The sequence below is a fragment of the Chroicocephalus ridibundus genome, chromosome 6, assembly GCF_963924245.1.
Source record: "Chroicocephalus ridibundus chromosome 6, bChrRid1.1, whole genome shotgun sequence".
In the NCBI taxonomy this organism is placed as follows: Eukaryota; Metazoa; Chordata; class Aves; order Charadriiformes; family Laridae; genus Chroicocephalus; species Chroicocephalus ridibundus.
The window spans coordinates 62,772,034-62,793,453 of NC_086289.1; positions in this window are offsets into that span (position 1 = coordinate 62,772,034).

Consider the following 21,420-nt stretch of genomic DNA (forward strand, 5'->3'; position numbering starts at 1 on the left):
AGAACAAGGCATAGTTTTCCCTGCTGGCTCTTTGGGCGTGGGACCAGTCTCCAGACATATGGCCATTTTTGTGCCTGGCGCGGTGCCAAGTGGGAAAGGGTGGTTTTGAGGCTGAAGGCAGCAGGAAAGCCTGCAGCCCCCATGTGTGTGGGGCTACGCAAGCGGTTCCCAAAGAGCTTTAGAACAAGGCATAGTTTTCCCTGCTGGCTCTTTGGCGTGGGACCAGTCTCCAGCCATATGGCCATTTTTGTGCCTGGCGTGGCGCCAAGTGGGAAAGGGTGTTTTTGAGGCTGAAGGCAGCAGGAAAGCCTAGAGCCCCCAGGTGTATGGGGCTACGCAAGCGGTTCCCAAAGAGCTTTAGAACAAGGCACAGTTTTCCCTGCTGGCTCTTTGGGCGTTGGACCAATCTCTAGACATCAGGCCATTTTTGTGCCTGGAGCGACGCCAAGTGGGACAGGGCGGTTTTGAGGCTGAAGGCAGCAGGAAAACCTGCAGCCCCGAGGTGTGTGGGGCTACGCAAGCGTTTCCCAAAGAATTTTAGAACAAGGCATAGTTTTCCCTGCTGGCTCTTTGGGCGTGGGACCAGTCCCCAGACATATGGGCATTTTTGTGCCTGGCGCGGCGCCAAGTGGGGAAGGGTGGTTTTCAGGCTGAAAGTACCGAAAAAGCCTGCAGCCCCCAGGTGTGTGGGGCTACGCAAGTAATTCCCAAAGAGCTTTAGAACAAGGCCTAGTTTTCCCTGCTGGTTCTTTGGGCGTGGGACCAGTCTCCAGCCATATGGCCATTATTGTGCCTGGCGCGGCGCCAAGTGGGAAAGGGTGGTTTTGAGGCTGAAGGCAGCAGGAAAGCCTGCAGCCCCCAGGTGTGTGGGGGTACGCAAGCGGTTCCCAAAGAGCTTTAGAACAAGGCCTAGTTTTCCCTGCTGGCTCTTTGGGCGTGGGACCCATCAACAGACATATGGCCATTTTTGTGCCTGGTGCGGCGCCAAGTGGGAAAGGGTGGTTTTGAGGCTGAAAGTGCCAAAAAAGCCTGCAGCCCGCAGGTGTGTGGGGCTACGCAAGTAATTCCCAAAGAGCTTTAGAACAAGGCATAGTTTTCCCTGCTGGCTCTTTGGGTGTAGGACCCATATCCATACCTGTGGCCACTTTTGTGTCTGGCGTGGCGTCAAGTGGGAAAGGGTGTTTTTGAGGCTGAAGGCAGCAGGAAAGCCTGCAGCCCCCAGGTGTGTGGGGCTACGCAAGCCGTTCCCAAAGAGCTTTAGAAGAAGGCCTAGCTTTCCCTGCTGGCTCTTTGGGCGTTGGACTCATCTCCAGACATATGGCCATTTTGGGGCTTAGCGCGGCGCCAAGTGGGGAAGTGTGGTTTTGAGGCTGAAGGCAGCAGGAAAGCCTGCAGCCCCCAGGTGTGTGGGGCTACGCAAGCGGTTCCCAAAGAGTTTTAGAACAAGGCCTAGTTTTCCCTGCTGGCTCTTTGGGTGTTGGACCAATCTCTAGACATATGGCCATTTTTGTGCCTGGAGTGACGCCAAGTGGGACAGGGCGGTTTTGAGGCTGAAGGCAGCAGGAAAACCTGCAGCCCCCAGGTGTGTGGGGCTACCCAAGCGGTTCCCAAAGAGTTTTAGAACAAGGCCTAGTTTTCCCTGCTGGCTCTTTGGGCGTGGGACCAATCTCCAGCCATATGGCCATTTTTGTGCCTGGCGCGGCGTCAAGTGGGAAAGGGTGGTTTTGAGGCTGAAGGCAGCAGGAAAGCCTGCAGCCCCCAGGTGTATGGGGCTACGCAAGCGTTTCCCAAAGAGCTTTAGAACAAGGCATAGTTTTCCCTGGTGGCTCTTTGGGCCTGGGACCAGTCTCCAGACATATGGGCATTTTTGTGTCTGGCGTGGCGCCAAGTGGGAAAGGGTGGTTTTCAGGCTGAAAGTGCCGAAAAAGCCTGCAGCCCCCAGGTGTGTGGGGCTACGGAAGCGTGTCCCAAAGAGCTTTAGAACAAGGCCTAGTTTTCCCTGCTGGCCCTTTGGGCGTTGGACCAATCTCTAGACATATGGCCATTTTTGTGGCTGGAGCGACGCCAAGTGGGACAGGGCAGTTTTGAGGCTGAAGGCAGCAGGAAAACCTGCAGCCCCCAGGTGTGTGGGGCTACGCAAGCGGTTCCCAAAGAGCTTTAGAACAAGGCATAGTTTTCCCTGCTGGCTCTTTGGGCGTGGGTCCAATCTCCAGCCATATGGCTATTTTTGTGCCTGGCGCGGCGTCAGGTGGGACAGGGCGGTTTTGAGGCTGAAGGCAGCAGGAAAGCCTGCAGCCCCCAGGTGTGTGGGGCTATGCAAGCGGTTCCCAAAGAGCTTTAGAACAAGGCTTGGTTTTCCCTGCTGGCTCTTTGGGCGTGGGACCAATCTCCAGACATATGGCCATTTTTGTGCCTGGTGCGGCCAGAAGTGGGAATAGGTGGTTTTGAGGATGGAAGTGCCAAAAAAGCCTGCAGCCCGCAGGTGTGTGGGGCTACGCAAGCGGTTCCCAAAGAGCTTTAGAACAAGACCTAGTTTTCCCTGCTGGCTCTTTGGGCGTGGGACCAGTCTCCAGCCATATGGCCATTTTTGTGCCTGGCGCGGCGCCAAATGGGAAAGGGTGGTTTTGAGGCTGAAGGCAGCAGGAAAGCCTGCAGCCCCCAGGTTTATGGGGCTACGCAAGCGGTTCCCAAAGAGCTTTAGAACAAGGCCTAGTTTTCCCTGCTGGTTCTTTGGGCGTGGGACCAGTCTCCAGCCATATGGCCATTATTGTGCCTGGCGCGGCGCCAAGTGGGAAAGGGTGGTTTTGAGGCTGAAGGCAGCAGGAAAGCCTGCAGCCCCCAGGTGTGTGGGGGTACGCAAGCGGTTCCCAAAGAGCTTTAGAATAAGGCCTAGTTTTCCCTGCTGGCTCTTTGGGCATGGGACCCATCAACAGACATATGGCCATTTTTGTGCCTGGTGCGGCGCCAAGTGGGAAAGGGTGGTTTTGAGGCTGAAAGTGCCAAAAAAGCCTGCAGCCCGCAGGTGTGTAGGGCTACGCAAGCGGTTCCCAAAGAGCTTTAGAACAAGGCATATTTTTCCCTGCTGGCTGTTTGGGCGTGGGACCAGTCTTCAGCCATATGGCCATTTTTGTGCCTGGCGCGGCGCCAAGTGGGAAAGGGTGGTTTTGAGGCTGAAGGCAGCAGGAAAGCCTGCAGCCCCCAGGTCTGTGGGGCTACGCAAGCGGTTCCCAAAGAGCTTTCGAACAAGGCATAGTTTTCCCTGCTGGCTCTTTGGGCGTTGGACCAATCTCTATACATATGGCCATTTTTGTGCCTGGAGCGACGCCAAGTGGGACAGGGCTGTTTTGAGGCTGAAGGCAGCAGGAAAGCCTGCAGCCCCCAGGTGTGTGGGGCTACGCAAGCGGTTCCCAAAGAGTTTTAGAACAAGGCATAGTTTTCCCTGCTGGCTCTTTGGGCGTGGGACCAGTCTCCAGCCATATGGCCATTTTTGTGCCTGCAGCGGCGACAAGTCGGGAAGGGTGGTTTTGAGGCTGAAGGCAGCAGGAAAGCCTGCAGCCCGCAGGTGTGTAGGGCTACGCAAGCGGTTCCCAAAGAGCTTTAGAACAAGGCATAGTTTTCCCTGCTGGCTCTTTGGGTGTGGGACCAAGCTCCAGCGATATGGCCATTTTTGTGCCTGTCGCGGCGCCAAGTGGGAAAGCGTGGTTTTGAGGCTGAAGGCAGCAGGAAAGCCTGCAGCCCCCAGGTCTGTGGGGCTACGCAAGCGGTTCCCAAAGAGGTTTAGAACAAGGCATAGTTTTCCCTGCTGGCTCTTTGGGTGTGGGACCCATATCCATACCTATGGCCACTTTTGTGTCTGGCGTGGCGTCAAGTGGGAAAGGGTGGTTTTGAGGCTGAAGGCAGCAGGAAAGCCTGCAGCCCCCAGGTGTGTGGGGCTACGCCAGCCGTTCCCAAAGAGCTTTAGAACAAGGCCTAGCTTTCCCTGCTGGCTCTTTGGGCGTTGGACTCATCTCCAGACATATGGCCATTTTGGGGCTTAGCGCGGCGCCAAGTGGGGAAGTGTGGTTTTGAGGCTGAAGGCAGCAGGAAAGCCTGCAGCCCCCAGGTGCGTGGGGCTATGCAAGCGGTTCCCAAAGAGCTTTAGAACAAGGCCTAGTTTTCCCTGCTGGCTCTTTGGGCGTGGGACCAGTCTCCAGCCATATGGCCATTTTTGTGTCTGGCGCGACGAAAAGTCGGGAAGGGTGGTTTTGAGGCTGAAGGCAGCAGGAAAGCCTGCAGCCCCCAGGTGTGTGGGGCTACGCAAGCGTGTCCCAAAGAGCTTTAGAACAAGGCATAGTTTTCTCTGCTGGCTCTTTGGGCGTGGGTCCAATCTCCAGCCATATGGCCATTTTTGTGCCTGGAGCGACGCCAAGTGGGACAGGGCGGTTTTGAGGCTGAAGGCAGCAGGAAAACCTGCAGCCCCCAGGTGTGTGGGGCTACCCAAGCGGTTCCCAAAGAGTTTTAGAACAAGGCCTAGTTTTCCCTGCTGGCTCTTTGGGAGTGGGACCAATCTCCAGCCATATGGCCATTTTTGTGCCTGGCGCGGCATCAAGTGGGAAAGGGTGGTTTTGAGGCTGAAGGCAGCAGGAAAGCCTGCAGCCCCCAGGTGTATGGGGCTACGAAAGCGGTTCCCAAAGAGCTTTCGAACCAGGCATAGTTTTCCCTGCTGGCTCTTTCGGCGTTGGACCAATCTCTAGACATATGGCCATTTTTGTGACTGGAGCGACGCCAAGTGGGACAGGGCGGTTTTGAGGCTGAAGGCAGCAGGAAAACCTGCAGCCCCCAGGTGTGTGGGGCTACGCAAGCTGTTCCCAAAGAGTTTTAGAACAAGGCCTAGTTTTCCCTGCTGGATCTTTGGGTGTTGGACCAATCTCTAGGCATATGGCCATTTTTGTGCCTGGAGCGACGCCAAGTGGGACATGGCGGTTTTGAGGCTGAAGGCAGCAGGAAAACCTGCAGCCCCCAGGTGTGTGGGGCTACCCAAGCGGTTTCCAAAGAGTTTTAGAACAAGGCCTAGTTTTCCCTGGTGGCTCTTTGGGCGTGGGACCAGTCTCCAGACATATGGCCATTTTTGTGCCTGGTGCGGCGACAAGTGGGGAAGGGTGTTTTTGAGGCTGAAGGCAGCAGGAAAGCCTGCAGCCCCCATGTGTGTGGGGCTACGCAAGTAATTCCCAAAGAGCTTTAGAACAAGGCCTAGTTTTCCCTGCTGGTTCTTTGGGCGTGGGACCAGTCTCCAGCCATATGGCCATTATTGTGCCTGGCGCGGCGCCAAGTGGGAAAGGGTGGTTTTGAGGCTGAAGGCAGCAGGAAAGCCTGCAGCCCCCAGGTGTGTGGGGGTACGCAAGCGGTTCCCAAAGAGCTTTAGAACAAGGCCTAGTTTTCCCTGCTGGCTCTTTGGGCGTGGGACCCATCAACAGACATATGGCCATTTTTGTGCCTGGTGCGGCGCCAAGTGGGAAAGGGTGGTTTTGAGGCTGAAAGTGCCAAAAAAGCCTGCAGCCCGCAGGTGTGTGGGGCTACGCAAGTAATTCCCAAAGAGCTTTAGAACAAGGCATAGTTTTCCCTGCTGGCTCTTTGGGTGTAGGACCCATATCCATACCTATGGCCACTTTTGTGTCTGGGGTGGCGTCAAGTGGGAAAGGGTGTTTTTGAGGCTGAAGGCAGCAGGAAAGCCTGCAGCCCCCAGGTGTGTGGGGCTACGCAAGCCGTTCCCAAAGAGCTTTAGAACAAGGCCTAGCTTTCCCTGCTGGCTCTTTGGGCGTTGGACTCATCTCCAGACATATGGCCATTTTGGGGCTTAGCGCGGCGCCAAGTGGGGAAGTGTGGTTTTGAGGCTGAAGGCAGCAGGAAAGCCTGCAGCCCGCAGGTGCGTGGGGCTATGCAAGCGGTTCCCAAAGAGCTTTAGAACAAGGCCTAGTTTTCCCTCCTGGCTCTTTGGGCGTGGGGCCAGTCTCCAGCCATATGGCCATTTTTGTGTCTGGCGCGGCGAAAAGTCGGGAAGGGTGGTTTTGAGGCTGAAGACAGCAGGAAAGCCTGCAGCCCCCAGGTGTGTGGGGCTACGCAAGCGTGTCCCAAAGAGCTTTAGAACAAGGCATAGTTTTCCCTGCTGGCTCTTTGGGCGTGGGTCCAATCTCCAGCCATATTGCCATTTTTGTGCCTGGCGCGGCGTCAGGTGGGACAGGGCGGTTTTGAGGCTGAAGGCAGCAGGAAAGCCTGCAGCCCCCAGGTGTGTGGGGCTACGCAAGCGGTTCCCAAAGAGTTTTAGAACAAGGCCTAGTTTTCCCTGCTGGCTCTTTGGGTGTTGGACCAATCTCTAGACATATGGCCATTTTTGTGCCTGGAGTGACGCCAAGTGGGACAGGGCGGTTTTGAGGCTGAAGGCAGCAGGAAAACCTGCAGCCCCCAGGTGTGTGGGGCTACCCAAGCGGTTCCCAAAGAGTTTTAGAACAAGGCCTAGTTTTCCCTGCTGGCTCTTTGGGCGTGGGACCAATCTCCAGCCATATGGCCATTTTTGTGCCTGGCGCGGCGTCAAGTGGGAAAGGGTGGTTTTGAGGCTGAAGGCAGCAGGAAAGCCTGCAGCCCCCAGGTGTATGGGGCTACGCAAGCGTTTCCCAAAGAGCTTTAGAACAAGGCATAGTTTTCCCTGGTGGCTCTTTGGGCCTGGGACCAGTCTCCAGACATATGGGCATTTTTGTGTCTGGCGTGGCGCCAAGTGGGAAAGGGTGGTTTTCAGGCTGAAAGTGCCGAAAAAGCCTGCAGCCCCCAGGTGTGTGGGGCTACGGAAGCGTGTCCCAAAGAGCTTTAGAACAAGGCATAGTTTTCCCTGCTGGCCCTTTGGGTGTTGGACCAATCTCTAGACATATGGCCATTTTTGTGGCTGGAGCGACGCCAAGTGGGACAGGGCAGTTTTGAGGCTGAAGGCAGCAGGAAAGCCTGCAGCCCCCAGGTGTGTGGGGCTACGCAAGCGGTTCCCAAAGAGCTTTAGAACAAGGCATAGTTTTCCCTGCTGGCTCTTTGGGCGTGGGTCCAATCTCCAGCCATATGGCCATTTTTGTGCCTGGCGCGGCGTCAGGTGGGACAGGGCGGTTTTGAGGCTGAAGGCAGCAGGAAAGCCTGCAGCCCCCAGGTGTGTGGGGCTATGCAAGCGGTTCCCAAAGAGCTTTAGAACAAGGCTTGGTTTTCCCTGCTGGCTCTTTGGGCGTGGGACCAATCTCCAGACATATGGCCATTTTTGTGCCTGGTGCGGCCAGAAGTGGGAATAGGTGGTTTTGAGGATGGAAGTGCCAAAAAAGCCTGCAGCCCGCAGGTGTGTGGGGCTACGCAAGCGGTTCCCAAAGAGCTTTAGAACAAGACCTAGTTTTCCCTGCTGGCTCTTTCGGCGTTGGACCAATCTCTAGACATATGGCCATTTTTGTGACTGGAGCGACGCCAAGTGGGACAGGGCGGTTTTGAGGCTGAAGGCAGCAGGAAAACCTGCAGCCCCCAGGTGTGTGGGGCTACGCAAGCTGTTCCCAAAGAGTTTTAGAACAAGGCCTAGTTTTCCCTGCTGGCTCTTTGGGTGTTGGACCAATCTCTAGGCATATGGCCATTTTTGTGCCTGGAGCGACGCCAAGTGGGACATGGCGGTTTTGAGGCTGAAGGCAGCAGGAAAACCTGCAGCCCCCAGGTGTGTGGGGCTACCCAAGCGGTTCCCAAAGAGTTTTAGAACAAGGCCTAGTTTTCCCTGGTGGCTCTTTGGGCGTGGGACCAGTCTCCAGACATATGGCCATTTTTGTGCCTGGTGCGGCGACAAGTGGGGAAGGGTGTTTTTGAGGCTGAAGGCAGCAGGAAAGCCTGCAGCCCCCATGTGTGTGGGGCTACGCAAGTAATTCCCAAAGAGCTTTAGAACAAGGCCTAGTTTTCCCTGCTGGTTCTTTGGGCGTGGGACCAGTCTCCAGCCATATGGCCATTATTGTGCCTGGCGCGGCGCCAAGTGGGAAAGGGTGGTTTTGAGGCTGAAGGCAGCAGGAAAGCCTGCAGCCCCCAGGTGTGTGGGGGTACGCAAGCGGTTCCCAAAGAGCTTTAGAACAAGGCCTAGTTTTCCCTGCTGGCTCTTTGGGCGTGGGACCCATCAACAGACATATGGCCATTTTTGTGCCTGGTGCGGCGCCAAGTGGGAAAGGGTGGTTTTGAGGCTGAAAGTGCCAAAAAAGCCTGCAGCCCGCAGGTGTGTGGGGCTACGCAAGTAATTCCCAAAGAGCTTTAGAACAAGGCATAGTTTTCCCTGCTGGCTCTTTGGGTGTAGGACCCATATCCATACCTATGGCCACTTTTGTGTCTGGGGTGGCGTCAAGTGGGAAAGGGTGTTTTTGAGGCTGAAGGCAGCAGGAAAGCCTGCAGCCCCCAGGTGTGTGGGGCTACGCAAGCCGTTCCCAAAGAGCTTTAGAACAAGGCCTAGCTTTCCCTGCTGGCTCTTTGGGCGTTGGACTCATCTCCAGACATATGGCCATTTTGGGGCTTAGCGCGGCGCCAAGTGGGGAAGTGTGGTTTTGAGGCTGAAGGCAGCAGGAAAGCCTGCAGCCCGCAGGTGCGTGGGGCTATGCAAGCGGTTCCCAAAGAGCTTTAGAACAAGGCCTAGTTTTCCCTCCTGGCTCTTTGGGCGTGGGGCCAGTCTCCAGCCATATGGCCATTTTTGTGTCTGGCGCGGCGAAAAGTCGGGAAGGGTGGTTTTGAGGCTGAAGGCAGCAGGAAAGCCTGCAGCCCCCAGGTGTGTGGGGCTACGCAAGCGTGTCCCAAAGAGCTTTAGAACAAGGCATAGTTTTCCCTGCTGGCTCTTTGGGCGTGGGTCCAATCTCCAGCCATATTGCCATTTTTGTGCCTGGCGCGGCGTCAGGTGGGACAGGGCGGTTTTGAGGCTGAAGGCAGCAGGAAAGCCTGCAGCCCCCAGGTGTGTGGGGCTACGCAAGCGGTTCCCAAAGAGTTTTAGAACAAGGCCTAGTTTTCCCTGCTGGCTCTTTGGGTGTTGGACCAATCTCTAGACATATGGCCATTTTTGTGCCTGGAGTGACGCCAAGTGAGACAGGGCGGTTTTGAGGCTGAAGGCAGCAGGAAAACCTGCAGCCCCCAGGTGTGTGGGGCTACCCAAGCGGTTCCCAAAGAGTTTTAGAACAAGGCCTAGTTTTCCCTGCTGGCTCTTTGGGCGTGGGACCAATCTCCAGCCATATGGCCATTTTTGTGCCTGGCGCGGCGTCAAGTGGGAAAGGGTGGTTTTGAGGCTGAAGGCAGCAGGAAAGCCTGCAGCCCCCAGGTGTATGGGGCTACGCAAGCGTTTCCCAAAGAGCTTTAGAACAAGGCATAGTTTTCCCTGGTGGCTCTTTGGGCCTGGGACCAGTCTCCAGACATATGGGCATTTTTGTGTCTGGCGTGGCGCCAAGTGGGAAAGGGTGGTTTTCAGGCTGAAAGTGCCGAAAAAGCCTGCAGCCCCCAGGTGTGTGGGGCTACGGAAGCGTGTCCCAAAGAGCTTTAGAACAAGGCCTAGTTTTCCCTGCTGGCCCTTTGGGTGTTGGACCAATCTCTAGACATATGGCCATTTTTGTGGCTGGAGCGACGCCAAGTGGGACAGGGCAGTTTTGAGGCTGAAGGCAGCAGGAAAGCCTGCAGCCCCCAGGTGTGTGGGGCTACGCAAGCGGTTCCCAAAGAGCTTTAGAACAAGGCATAGTTTTCCCTGCTGGCTCTTTGGGCGTGGGTCCAATCTCCAGCCATATGGCCATTTTTGTGCCTGGCGCGGCGTCAGGTGGAACAGGGCGGTTTTGAGGCTGAAGGCAGCAGGAAAGCCTGCAGCCCCCAGGTGTGTGGGGCTATGCAAGCGGTTCCCAAAGAGCTTTAGAACAAGGCTTGGTTTTCCCTGCTGGCTCTTTGGGCGTGGGACCAATCTCCAGACATATGGCCATTTTTGTGCCTGGTGCGGCCAGAAGTGGGAATAGGTGGTTTTGAGGATGGAAGTGCCAAAAAAGCCTGCAGCCCGCAGGTGTGTGGGGCTACGCAAGCGGTTCCCAAAGAGCTTTAGAACAAGACCTAGTTTTCCCTGCTGGCTCTTTCGGCGTTGGACCAATCTCTAGACATATGGCCATTTTTGTGACTGGAGCGACGCCAAGTGGGACAGGGCGGTTTTGAGGCTGAAGGCAGCAGGAAAACCTGCAGCCCCCAGGTGTGTGGGGCTACGCAAGCTGTTCCCAAAGAGTTTTAGAACAAGGCCTAGTTTTCCCTGCTGGCTCTTTGGGTGTTGGACCAATCTCTAGGCATATGGCCATTTTTGTGCCTGGAGCGACGCCAAGTGGGACATGGCGGTTTTGAGGCTGAAGGCAGCAGGAAAACCTGCAGCCCCCAGGTGTGTGGGGCTACCCAAGCGGTTCCCAAAGAGTTTTAGAACAAGGCCTAGTTTTCCCTGGTGGCTCTTTGGGCGTGGGACCAGTCTCCAGACATATGGCCATTTTTGTGCCTGGTGCGGCGACAAGTGGGGAAGGGTGTTTTTGAGGCTGAAGGCAGCAGGAAAGCCTGCAGCCCCCATGTGTGTGGGGCTACGCAAGTAATTCCCAAAGAGCTTTAGAACAAGGCCTAGTTTTCCCTGCTGGTTCTTTGGGCGTGGGACCAGTCTCCAGCCATATGGCCATTATTGTGCCTGGCGCGGCGCCAAGTGGGAAAGGGTGGTTTTGAGGCTGAAGGCAGCAGGAAAGCCTGCAGCCCCCAGGTGTGTGGGGGTACGCAAGCGGTTCCCAAAGAGCTTTAGAACAAGGCCTAGTTTTCCCTGCTGGCTCTTTGGGCGTGGGACCCATCAACAGACATATGGCCATTTTTGTGCCTGGTGCGGCGCCAAGTGGGAAAGGGTGGTTTTGAGGCTGAAAGTGCCAAAAAAGCCTGCAGCCCGCAGGTGTGTAGGGCTACGCAAACGGTTCCCAAACAGCTTTAGAACAAGGCATATTTTTCCCTGCTGGCTGTTTGGGCGTGGGACCAGTCTTCAGCCATATGGCCATTTTTGTGCCTGGCGCGGCGCCAAGTGGGAAAGGGTGGTTTTGAGGCTGAAGGCAGCAGGAAAGCCTGCAGCCCCCAGGTGTGTGGGGCTACGCAAGCGGTTCCCAAAGAGCTTTCGAACAAGGCATAGTTTTCCCTGCTGGCTCTTTGGGCGTTGGACCAATCTCTATACATATGGCCATTTTTGTGCCTGGAGCGACGCCAAGTGGGACAGGGCTGTTTTGAGGCTGAAGGCAGCAGGAAAGCCTGCAGCCCCCAGGTGTGTGGGGCTACGCAAGCGGTTCCCAAAGAGTTTTAGAACAAGGCATAGTTTTCCCTGCTGGCTCTTTGGGCGTGGGACCAGTCTCCAGCCATATGGCCATTTTTGTGCCTGCAGCGGCGACAAGTCGGGAAGGGTGGTTTTGAGGCTGAAGGCAGCAGGAAAGCCTGCAGCCCCCATGTGTGTGGGGCTACGCAAGCGGTTCCCAAAGAGCTTTAGAACAAGGCATAGTTTTCCCTGCTGGCTCTTTGGGTGTGGGACCAAGCTCCAGCGATATGGCCATTTTTGTGCCTGGCGCGGCGCCAAGTGGGAAAGCGTGGTTTTGAGGCTGAAGGCAGCAGGAAAGCCTGCAGCCCCCAGGTCTGTGGGGCTACGCAAGCGGTTCCCAAAGAGGTTTAGAACAAGGCATAGTTTTCCCTGCTGGCTCTTTGGGTGTGGGACCCATATCCATACCTATGGCCACTTTTGTGTCTGGCGTGGCGTCAAGTGGGAAAGGGTGTTTTTGAGGCTGAAGGCAGCAGGAAAGCCTGCAGCCCCCAGGTGTGTGGGGCTACGCAAGCCGTTCCCAAAGAGCTTTAGAACAAGGCCTAGCTTTCCCTGCTGGCTCTTTGGGCGTTGGACTCATCTCCAGACATATGGCCATTTTGGGGCTTAGCGCGGCGCCAAGTGGGGAAGTGTGGTTTTGAGGCTGAAGGCAGCAGGAAAGCCTGCAGCCCCCAGGTGCGTGGGGCTATGCAAGCGGTTCCCAAAGAGCTTTAGAACAAGGCCTAGTTTTCCCTGCTGGCTCTTTGGGCGTGGGACCAGTCTCCAGCCATATGGCCATTTTTGTGTCTGTCGCGGCGAAAAGTCGGGAAGGGTGGTTTTGAGGCTGAAGGCAGCAGGAAAGCCTGCAGCCCCCAGGTGTGTGGGGCTACGCAAGCGTGTCCCAAAGAGCTTTAGAACAAGGCATAGTTTTCCCTGCTGGCTCTTTGGGCGTGGGTCCAATCTCCAGCCATATGGCCATTTTTGTGCCTGGCGCGGCGTCAGGTGGGACAGGGCGGTTTTGAGGCTGAAGGCAGCAGGAAAGCCTGCAGCCCCCAGGTGTGTGGGGCTACGCAAGCGGTTCCCAAAGAGTTTTAGAACAAGGCCTAGTTTTCTCTGCTGGCTCTTTGGGTGTTGGACCAATCTCTAGACATATGGCCATTTTTGTGCCTGGAGCGACGCCAAGTGGGACAGGGCGGTTTTGAGGCTGAAGGCAGCAGGAAAACCTGCAGCCCCCAGGTGTGTGGGGCTACCCAAGCGGTTCCCAAAGAGTTTTAGAACAAGGCCTAGTTTTCCCTGCTGGCTCTTTGGGCGTGGGACCAATCTCCAGACATAGGGCCATTTTTGTGCCTGGCGCGGCATCAAGTGGGAAAGGGTGGTTTTGAGGCTGAAGGCAGCAGGAAAGCCTGCAGCCCCCAGGTGTATGGGGCTACGCAAGCGTTTCCCAAAGAGCTTTAGAACAAGGCATAGTTTTCCCTGGTGGCTCTTTGGGCCTGGGACCAGTCTCCAGACATATGGGCATTTTTGTGTCTGGCGTGGCGCCAAGTGGGAAAGGGTGGTTTTCAGGCTGAAAGTGCCGAAAAAGCCTGCAGCCCCCAGGTGTGTGGGGCTACGGAAGCGTGTCCCAAAGAGCTTTAGAACAAGGCCTAGTTTTCCCTGCTGGCCCTTTGGGCGTTGGACCAATCTCTAGACATATGGCCATTTTTTTGGCTGGAGCGACGCCAAGTGGGACAGGGCAGTTTTGAGGCTGAAGGCAGCAGGAAAACCTGCAGCCCCCAGGTGTGTGGGGCTACGCAAGCGGTTCCCAAAGAGCTTTAGAACAAGGCATAGTTTTCCCTGCTGGCTCTTTGGGCGTGGGTCCAATCTCCAGCCATATGGCCATTTTTGTGCCTGGCGCGGCGTCAGGTGGGACAGGGCGGTTTTGAGGCTGAAGGCAGCAGGAAAGCCTGCAGCCCCCAGGTGTGTGGGGCTATGCAAGCGGTTCCCAAAGAGCTTTAGAACAAGGCTTGGTTTTCCCTGCTGGCTCTTTGGGCGTGGGACCAATCTCCAGACATATGGCCATTTTTGTGCCTGGTGCGGCCAGAAGTGGGAATAGGTGGTTTTGAGGATGGAAGTGCCAAAAAAGCCTGCAGCCCGCAGGTGTGTGGGGCTACGCAAGCGGTTCCCAAAGAGCTTTAGAACAAGACCTAGTTTTCCCTGCTGGCTCTTTGGGCGTGGGACCAGTCTCCAGCCGTATGGCCATTTTTGTGCCTGGAGCGACGCCAAGTGGGACAGGGCGGTTTTGAGGCTGAAGGCAGCAGGAAAACCTGCAGCCCCCAGGTGTGTGGGGCTACGCAAGCTGTTCCCAAAGAGTTTTAGAACAAGGCCTAGTTTTCCCTGCTGGCTCTTTGGGTGTTGGACCAATCTCTAGACATATGGCCATTTTTGTGCCTGGAGCGACGCCAAGTGGGACATGGCGGTTTTGAGGCTGAAGGCAGCAGGAAAACCTGCAGCCCCCAGGTCCGTGGGGCTACCCAAGCGGTTCCCAAAGAGTTTTAGAACAAGGCCTAGTTTTCCCTGGTGGCTCTTTGGGCGTGGGACCAGTCTCCAGACATATGGCCATTTTTGTGCCTGGTGCGGCGACAAGTGGGGAAGGGTGGTTTTGAGGCTGAAGGCAGCAGGAAAGCCTGCAGCCCCCAGGTGTGTGGGGCTACGCAAGCGGTTCCCAAAGAATTTTAGAACAAGGCCTAGTTTTCCCTGCTGGCTCTTTGGGCGTTGGACCAATCTCTAGACTTATGGCCATTTTTGTGCCTGGAGCGACGCCAAGTGGGACAGGGCGGTTTAGAGGCTGAAGGCAGCAGGAAAGCCTGCAGCCCCTAGGTGTGTGGGGCTACGCAAGCGGTTCCCAAAGAGCTTTAGAACAAGGCCTAGTTTTCCCTGCTGGCTCTTTGGGCGTGGGACCCATCAACAGACATATGGCCATTTTTGTGCCTGGTGCGGCCAGAAGTGGGAATAGGTGGTTTTGAGGCTGAAAGTGCCAAATAAAGCCTGCAGCCCCCAGGTGTGTGGGGCTACGCAAGCCGTTCCCAAAGAGCTTTAGAACAAGGCATAGTTTTCCCTGCTGGCTCTTTGGGCGTTGGACCAATCTCCAGCCATATGGCCATTTTTGTGCCTGGCGCGGCGCCAAGTGGGAAAGGGTGGTTTTGAGGCTGAAGGCAGCAGGAAAGCCTGCAGCCCCCAGGTCCGTGGGGCTACGCAAGCGGTTCCCAAAGAGCTTTAGAACAAGGCATAGTTTTTCCTGCTGGCTCTTTGGGTGTGGGACCCATATCCATACCTATGGCGACTTTTGTGTCTGGCGTGGCGCCAAGTGGGAAAGGGTGGTTTTGAGGCTGAAGGCAGCAGGAAAGCCTGCAGCCCCCAGGTGTATGGGGCTACGCAAGCGTTTCCCAAAGAGCTTTAGAACAAGGCATAGTTTTTCCTGCTGGCTCTTTGGGCCTGGGACCAGTCTCCAGACATATGGGCATTTTTGTGGCTGGCGTGGCCACAAGTGGGAAAGGGTGGTTTTCAGGCTGAAAGTGCCGAAAAAGCCTGCAGCCCCCAGGTGTGTGGGGCTACGCAAGCCGTTCCCAAAGAGCTTTAGAAGAAGGCATAGTTTTCCCTGCTGGATCTTTGGGCGTGGGACCAGTCTCCAGCCATATGGCCATTTTTGTTTTTGGCGCGGCGCCAAGTGGGAAAGGGTTTTTTTGAGGCTGAAGGCAGCAGGAAAGCCTGCAGCCCCCAGGTCTGTGGGGCTACGCAAGCGGTTCCCAAAGAGCTTTAGAACAAGGCCTAGTTTTCCCTGCTGGCTCTTTGGGCGTGGGACCCATCAACAGACATGTGGCCATTTTTCTGCCTGGTGCGGCCAGAAGTGGGAATAGGTGGTTTTGAGGCTGAAAGTTCTAAAAAAGCCTGCAGCCCCCAGGTCTGTGGGGCTACGCAAGCGGTTCCCAAAGAGCTTTAGAACAAGGCATAGTTTTTCCTGCTGGCTCTTTGGGTGTGGGACCCATATCCATACCTATTGCGACTTTTGTGTCTGGCGTGGCGCCAAGTGGGGAAGGGTGTTTTTGAGGCTGAAGGCAGCAGGAAAGCCTGCAGACCCCAGGTGTGTGGGGCTACGCAAGCCGTTCCCAAAGAGCTTTAGAACAAGGCCTAGTTTTCCCTGCTGGCTCTTTGTGCGTGGGACCAGTCTCCAGACATATGGCCATTTTTGTGCCTGGCGCGGCGACAAGTCGGGAAGGGTGGTTTTGAGGCTGAAGGCAGCAGGAAAGCCTGCAGCCCCCAGGTGTGTGGGGCTACGCAAGCGTGTCCCAAAGAGCTTTAGAACAAGGCATAGTTTTCCCTGCTGGCCCTTTGGGCGTTGGACCAATCTCTAGACATATGGCCATTTTTGTGGCTGGAGCGACGCCAAGTGGGACAGGGCAGTTTTGAGGCTGAAGGCAGCAGGAAAGCCTGCAGCCCCCATGTGTGTGGGGCTACGCAAGCGGTTCCCAAAGAGCTTTAGAACAAGGCCTAGTTTTCCCTGCTGGCTCTTTGGGCGTTGGACCAATCTCCAGCCATATGGCCATTTTTGTGCCTGGCGCGGTGCCAAGTGGGAAAGGGTGGTTTTGAGGCTGAAGGCAGCAGGAAAGCCTGCAGCCCCTAGGTGTGTGGGGCTACGCAAGCGGTTCCCAAAGAGCTTTAGAACAAGGCCTAGTTTTCCCTGCTGGCTCTTTGGGCGTGGGACCCATCAACAGACATATGGCCATTTTTGTGCCTGGTGCGGCCACAAGTGGGAATAGGTGGTTTTGAGGCTGAAAGTGCCAAAAAAGCCTGCAGCCCCCAGGTGTGTGGGGCTACGCAAGCCGTTCCCAAAGAGCTTTAGAACAAGGCATAGTTTTTCCTGCTGGCTCTTTGGGTGTGGGACCCATATCCATACCTATGGCCACTTTTGTGTCTGGCGTGGCGCCAAGTGGGGAAGGGTGTTTTTGAGGCTGAAGGCAGCAGGAAAGCCTGCAGCCCCCAGGTCCGTGGGGCTACGCAAGCCGTTCCCAAAGAGCTTTAGAACAAGGCATAGTTTTCCCTGCTGGCTCTTTGGGCGTGGGACCAGTCTCCAGACATATGGCCATTTTTGTGCCTGGCGCGGTGACAAGTAGGGAAGAGTGGTTTTGAGGCTGAAGGCAGCAGGAAAGCCTGCAGCCCCCATGTGTGTGGGGCTACGCAAGCGGTTCCCAAAGAGCTTTAGAACAAGGCCTAGTTTTCCCTGCTGGCTCTTTGGGCGTGGGACCAAGCTCCAGCCATATAGCCATTTTTGTGCCTGGCGCGGTGCCAAGTGGGAAAGGGTGGTTTTGAGGCTGAAGGCAGCAGGAAAGCCTGCAGCCCCCAGGTGTGTGGGGCTATGCAAGCGGTTCCCAAAGAGCTTTAGAACAAGGCATAGTTTTCCCTGCTGGCTCTTTGGGGGTTGGACCCATATCCATACCTATGGCCACTTTTGTGTCTGGCGTGGCGCCAAGTGGGAAAGGGTGGTTTTGAGGCTGAAGGCAGCAGGAAAGCCTGCAGCCCCCAGGTCCGTGGGGCTACGCAAGAGGTTCCCAAAGAGCTTTAGAACAAGGCATAGTTTTCCCTGCTGGCTCTTTGGGCGTGGGACCCATCAACAGACATATGGCCATTTTTGTGCCTGGTGCGGCCAGAAGTGGGAAAGGGTGGTTTTGAGGCTGAAGGCAGCAGGAAAGCCTGCAGCCCCCATGTGTGTGGGGCTATGCAAGCGGTTCCCAAAGAGCTTTAGAACAAGGCATAGTTTTCCCTGCTGGCTCTTTGGGCGTGGGACCAGTCTCTAGCCATATGGCCATTTTTGTGCCTGGCGCGGCGCCAAGTGGGAAAGGGTGGTTTTGAGGCTGAAGGCAGCAGGAAAGCCTGCAGCCCCCAGGTCTGTGGGGCTACTCAAGCGTTTCCCAAAGAGCTTTAGAACAAGGCATAGTTTTCCCTGCTGGCTCTTTGGGCGTGGGACCAGTCCCCATACATATGGGCATTTTTGTGCCTGGCGCGGCCACAAGTGGGAAAGGGTGGTTTTTAGTCTGAAACTGTCAAAAAAGCCTGCAGCCTGCAGGTGTGTAGGGCTACGCAAGTGTTTCCCAAAGAGCTTTAGAACAAGGCATAGTTTTCCCTGCTGGCTCTTTGGGCGTGGGACCAATCTCCAGACATATGGCCATTTTGGTGCCTGGCGCGGTGCCAAGTGGGAAAGGGTGGTTTTGAGGCTGAAGGCAGCAGGAAAGCCTGCAGCCCCCAGGTCCGTGGGGCTACGCAAGAGGTTCCCAAAGAGCTTTAGAACAAGGCATAGTTTTCCCTGCTGGCTCTTTGGGCGTGGGACCAGTCTCCAGACATAGGGCCATTTTTGTGCCTGGCGCGGCGACAAGTGGGGAAGAGTGGTTTTGAGGCTGAAGGCAGCAGGAAAGCCTGCAGCCCCCAGGTCTGTGGGGCTACGCAAGAGGTTTCCAAAGAGCTTTAGAACAAGGCCTAGTTTTCCCTGCTGGCTCTTTGGGCGTGGGACCAGTCTCCAGACATATGGCCATTTTTGTGCATGGCGCGGCGACAAGTGCGGAAAGGTGGTTTTGAGGCTGAAGGCAGCAGGAAAGCCTGCAGCCCGCAGGTGTGTGGGGCTACGCAAGCGGTTCCCAAAGAGCTTTAGAACAAGGCATAGTTTTCCCTGCTGGCTCTTTGGGGGTTGGACCCATATCCATACCTATGGCCACTTTTGTGTCTGGCGTGGCGCCAAGTGGGAAAGGGTGGTTTTGAGGCTGAAGGCAGCAGGAAAGCCTGCAGCCCCCAGGTGTGTGGGGCTACGCAAGCGGTTCCCAAAGAGCTTTAGAACAAGGCCTAGTTTTCCCTGCTGGCTCTTTGGGCGTGGGACCCATCAACAGACATATGGCCATTTTTGTGCCTGGTGCGGCCAGAAGTGGGAAAGGGTGGTTTTGAGGCTGAAGGCAGCAGGAAAGCCTGCAGCCCGCAGGTGTGTGGGGCTACGCAAGCCGTTCCCAAAGAGATTTAGAACAAGGCCTAGTTTTACCTGCTGGCTCTTTGGGCGTGGGACCAATCTCCAGACATATGGCCATTTTTGTGCCTGGCGCGGCGCCAAGTGGGAAAGGGTGTTTTTGAGGCTGAAGGCAGCAGGAAAGCCTGCAGCCCCCAGGTGTGTGGGGCTACGCAAGCGTTTCCCAAAGAGCTTTAGAACAGGGCCTAATTTTCCCTGCTGGCTCTTTGGGCGTGGGACCAATCTCCAGACATATGGCCATTTTTGTGCCTGGTGCGGCCAGAAGTGGGAATAGGTGGTTTTGAGTCTGGAAGTGCCAAAAAAGCCTGCAGCCCGCAGCTGTGTGGGGCTACGCAAGCGGTTCCCAAAGAGCTTTAAAACAAGGCATAGTTTTCCCTGCTGGCTCTTTGGGCGTGGGACCAATCTCCAGACATATGGCCATTTTTGTGCCTGGCGCGGTGCCAAGTGGGAAAGGGTGGTTTTGAGGCTGAAGGCAGCAGGAAAGCCTGCAGCCCCCAGGTGTGTGGGGCTACGGAAGCGGTTCCCAAAGAGCTTTAGAACAAGGCCTAGTTTTCCCTGCTGGCTCTTTGGGCGTTGGACCAATCTCTAGACATATAACCATTTTTGTGCCTGGAGCGACGCCAAGTGGGAAAGGGTGGTTTTGAGGCTGAAGGCAGCAGGAAAGCCTGCAGCCCCCAGGTGTGTGGGCCTACGCAAGCGGTTCCGAAAGAGCTGTAGAACAAGGCCTAGTTTTCCCTGCTGGCTCTTTGGGCGTGGGACCAAGCTCCAGCCATATGGCCATTTTTGTGCATGGCGCGGCGCCAAGTGGGAAAGGGTGGTTTTGAGGCTGAAGGCAGCAGGAAAGCCTGCAGCCCCCAGCTGTGTGGGGCTACGCAAGCGTGTCCCAAAGAGCTTTAGAACAAGGCATAGTTTTCCCTGCTGGCTCTTTGGGGGTTGGACCCATATCCATACCTATGGCCACTTTTTTGTCTGGCGTGGCGCCAAGTGGGACAGGGTGGTTTTGAGGCTGAAGGCAGCAGGAAAGCCTGCAGCCCCCAGGTGTGTGGGGCTACGCAAGCGGTTCCCAAAGAGCTTTAGAACAAGGCCTAGTTTTCCCTGCTGGCTCTTTGGGCGTGGGACCCATCAACAGACATATGGCCATTTTTGTGCCTGGTGCGGCCAGAAGTGGGAAAGGGTGGTTTTGAGGCTGAAGGCAGCAGGAAAGCCTGCAGCCCGCAGGTGTGTGGGGCTACGCAAGCCGTTCCCAAAGAGATTTAGAACAAGGCCTAGTTTTACCTGCTGGCTCTTTGGGCGTGGGACCAATCTCCAGACATATGGCCATTTTTGTGCCTGGCGCGGCGCCAAGTGGGAAAGGGTGTTTTTGAGGCTGAAGGCAGCAGGAAAGCCTGCAGCCCCCAGGTGTGTGGGGCTACGCAAGCGGTTCCCAAAGAGCTTTAGAACAGGGCCTAATTTTCCCTGCTGGCTCTTTGGGCGTGGGACCAATCTCCAGACATATGGCCATTTTTGTGCCTGGTGCGGCCAGAAGTGGGAATAGGTGGTTTTGAGTCTGGAAGTGCCAAAAAAGCCTGCAGCCCGCAGCTGTGTGGGGCTACGCAAGCGGTTCCCAAAGAGCTTTAAAACAAGGCATAGTTTTCCCTGCTGGCTCTTTGGGCGTGGGACCAATCTCCAGACATATGGCCATTTTTGTGCCTGGCGCGGTGCCAAGTGGGAAAGGGTGGTTTTGAGGCTGAAGGCAGCAGGAAAGCCTGCAGCCCCCAGGTGTGTGGGGCTACGGAAGCGGTTCCCAAAGAGCTTTAGAACAAGGCCTAGTTTTCCCTGCTGGCTCTTTGGGCGTTGGACCAATCTCTAGACATATAACCATTTTTGTGCCTGGAGCGACGCCAAGTGGGAAAGGGTGGTTTTGAGGCTGAAGGCAGCAGGAAAGCCTGCAGCCCCCAGGTGTGTGGGCCTACGCAAGCGGTTCCGAAAGAGCTGTAGAACAAGGCCTAGTTTTCCCTGCTGGCTCTTTGGGCGTGGGACCAAGCTCCAGCCATATGGCCATTTTTGTGCATGGCGCGGCGCCAAGTGGGAAAGGGTGGCTTTGAGGCTGAAGGCAGCAGGAAAGCCTGCAGCCCCCAGCTGTGTGGGGCTACGCAAGCGTGTCCCAAAGAGCTTTAGAACAAGGCATAGTTTTCCCTGCTGGCTCTTTGGGGGTTGGACCCATATCCATACCTATGGCCACTTTTTTGTCTGGCGTGGCGCCAAGTGGGACAGGGTGTTTTTGAGGCTGAAGGCAGCAGGAAAGCCTGCAGCCCCCAGGTGTGTGGGGCTACGCAAGCGGTTCCCAAAGAGCTTTAGAACAAGGCATAGTTTTCCCTGCTGGCTCTTTCGGCGTGGGACCAAGCTCCAGCCATATGGCCATTTTTGTCCCTGGCGCGGCGCCAAGTGGGAAAGGGTGGTTTTGAGGCTGAAGGCAGCAGGAAAGCCTGCAGCCCCCAGGTGTGTGGGGCTACGCAAGCCGTTCCCAAAGAGCTTTAGAACAAGGCATAGTTTTCCCTGCTGGCTCTTTGGGCGTGGGACCAATCTCCAGACATATGGCCATTTTTGTGCCTGGTGCGGCCAGAAGTGGGAATAGGTGGTTTTGAGTCTGGAAGTGCCAAAAAAGCCTGCAGCCCGCAGCTGTGTGGGGCTACGCAAGCGGTTCCCAAAGAGCTTTAAAACAAGGCATAGTTTTCCCTGCTGGCTCTTTGGGCGTGGGACCAATCTCCAGACATATGGCCATTTTTGTGCCTGGCGCGGTGCCAAGTGGGAAAGGGTGGTTTTGAGGCTGAAGGCAGCAGGAAAGCCTGCAGCCCCCAGGTGTGTGGGGCTACGGAAGCGGTTCCCAAAGAGCTTTAGAACAAGGCCTAGTTTTCCCTGCTGGCTCTTTGGGCGTTGGACCAATCTCTAGACATATAACCATTTTTGTGCCTGGAGCGACGCCAAGTGGGAAAGGGTGGTTTTGAGGCTGAAGGCAGCAGGAAAGCCTGCAGCCCCCAGGTGTGTGGGCCTACGCAAGCGGTTCCGAAAGAGCTGT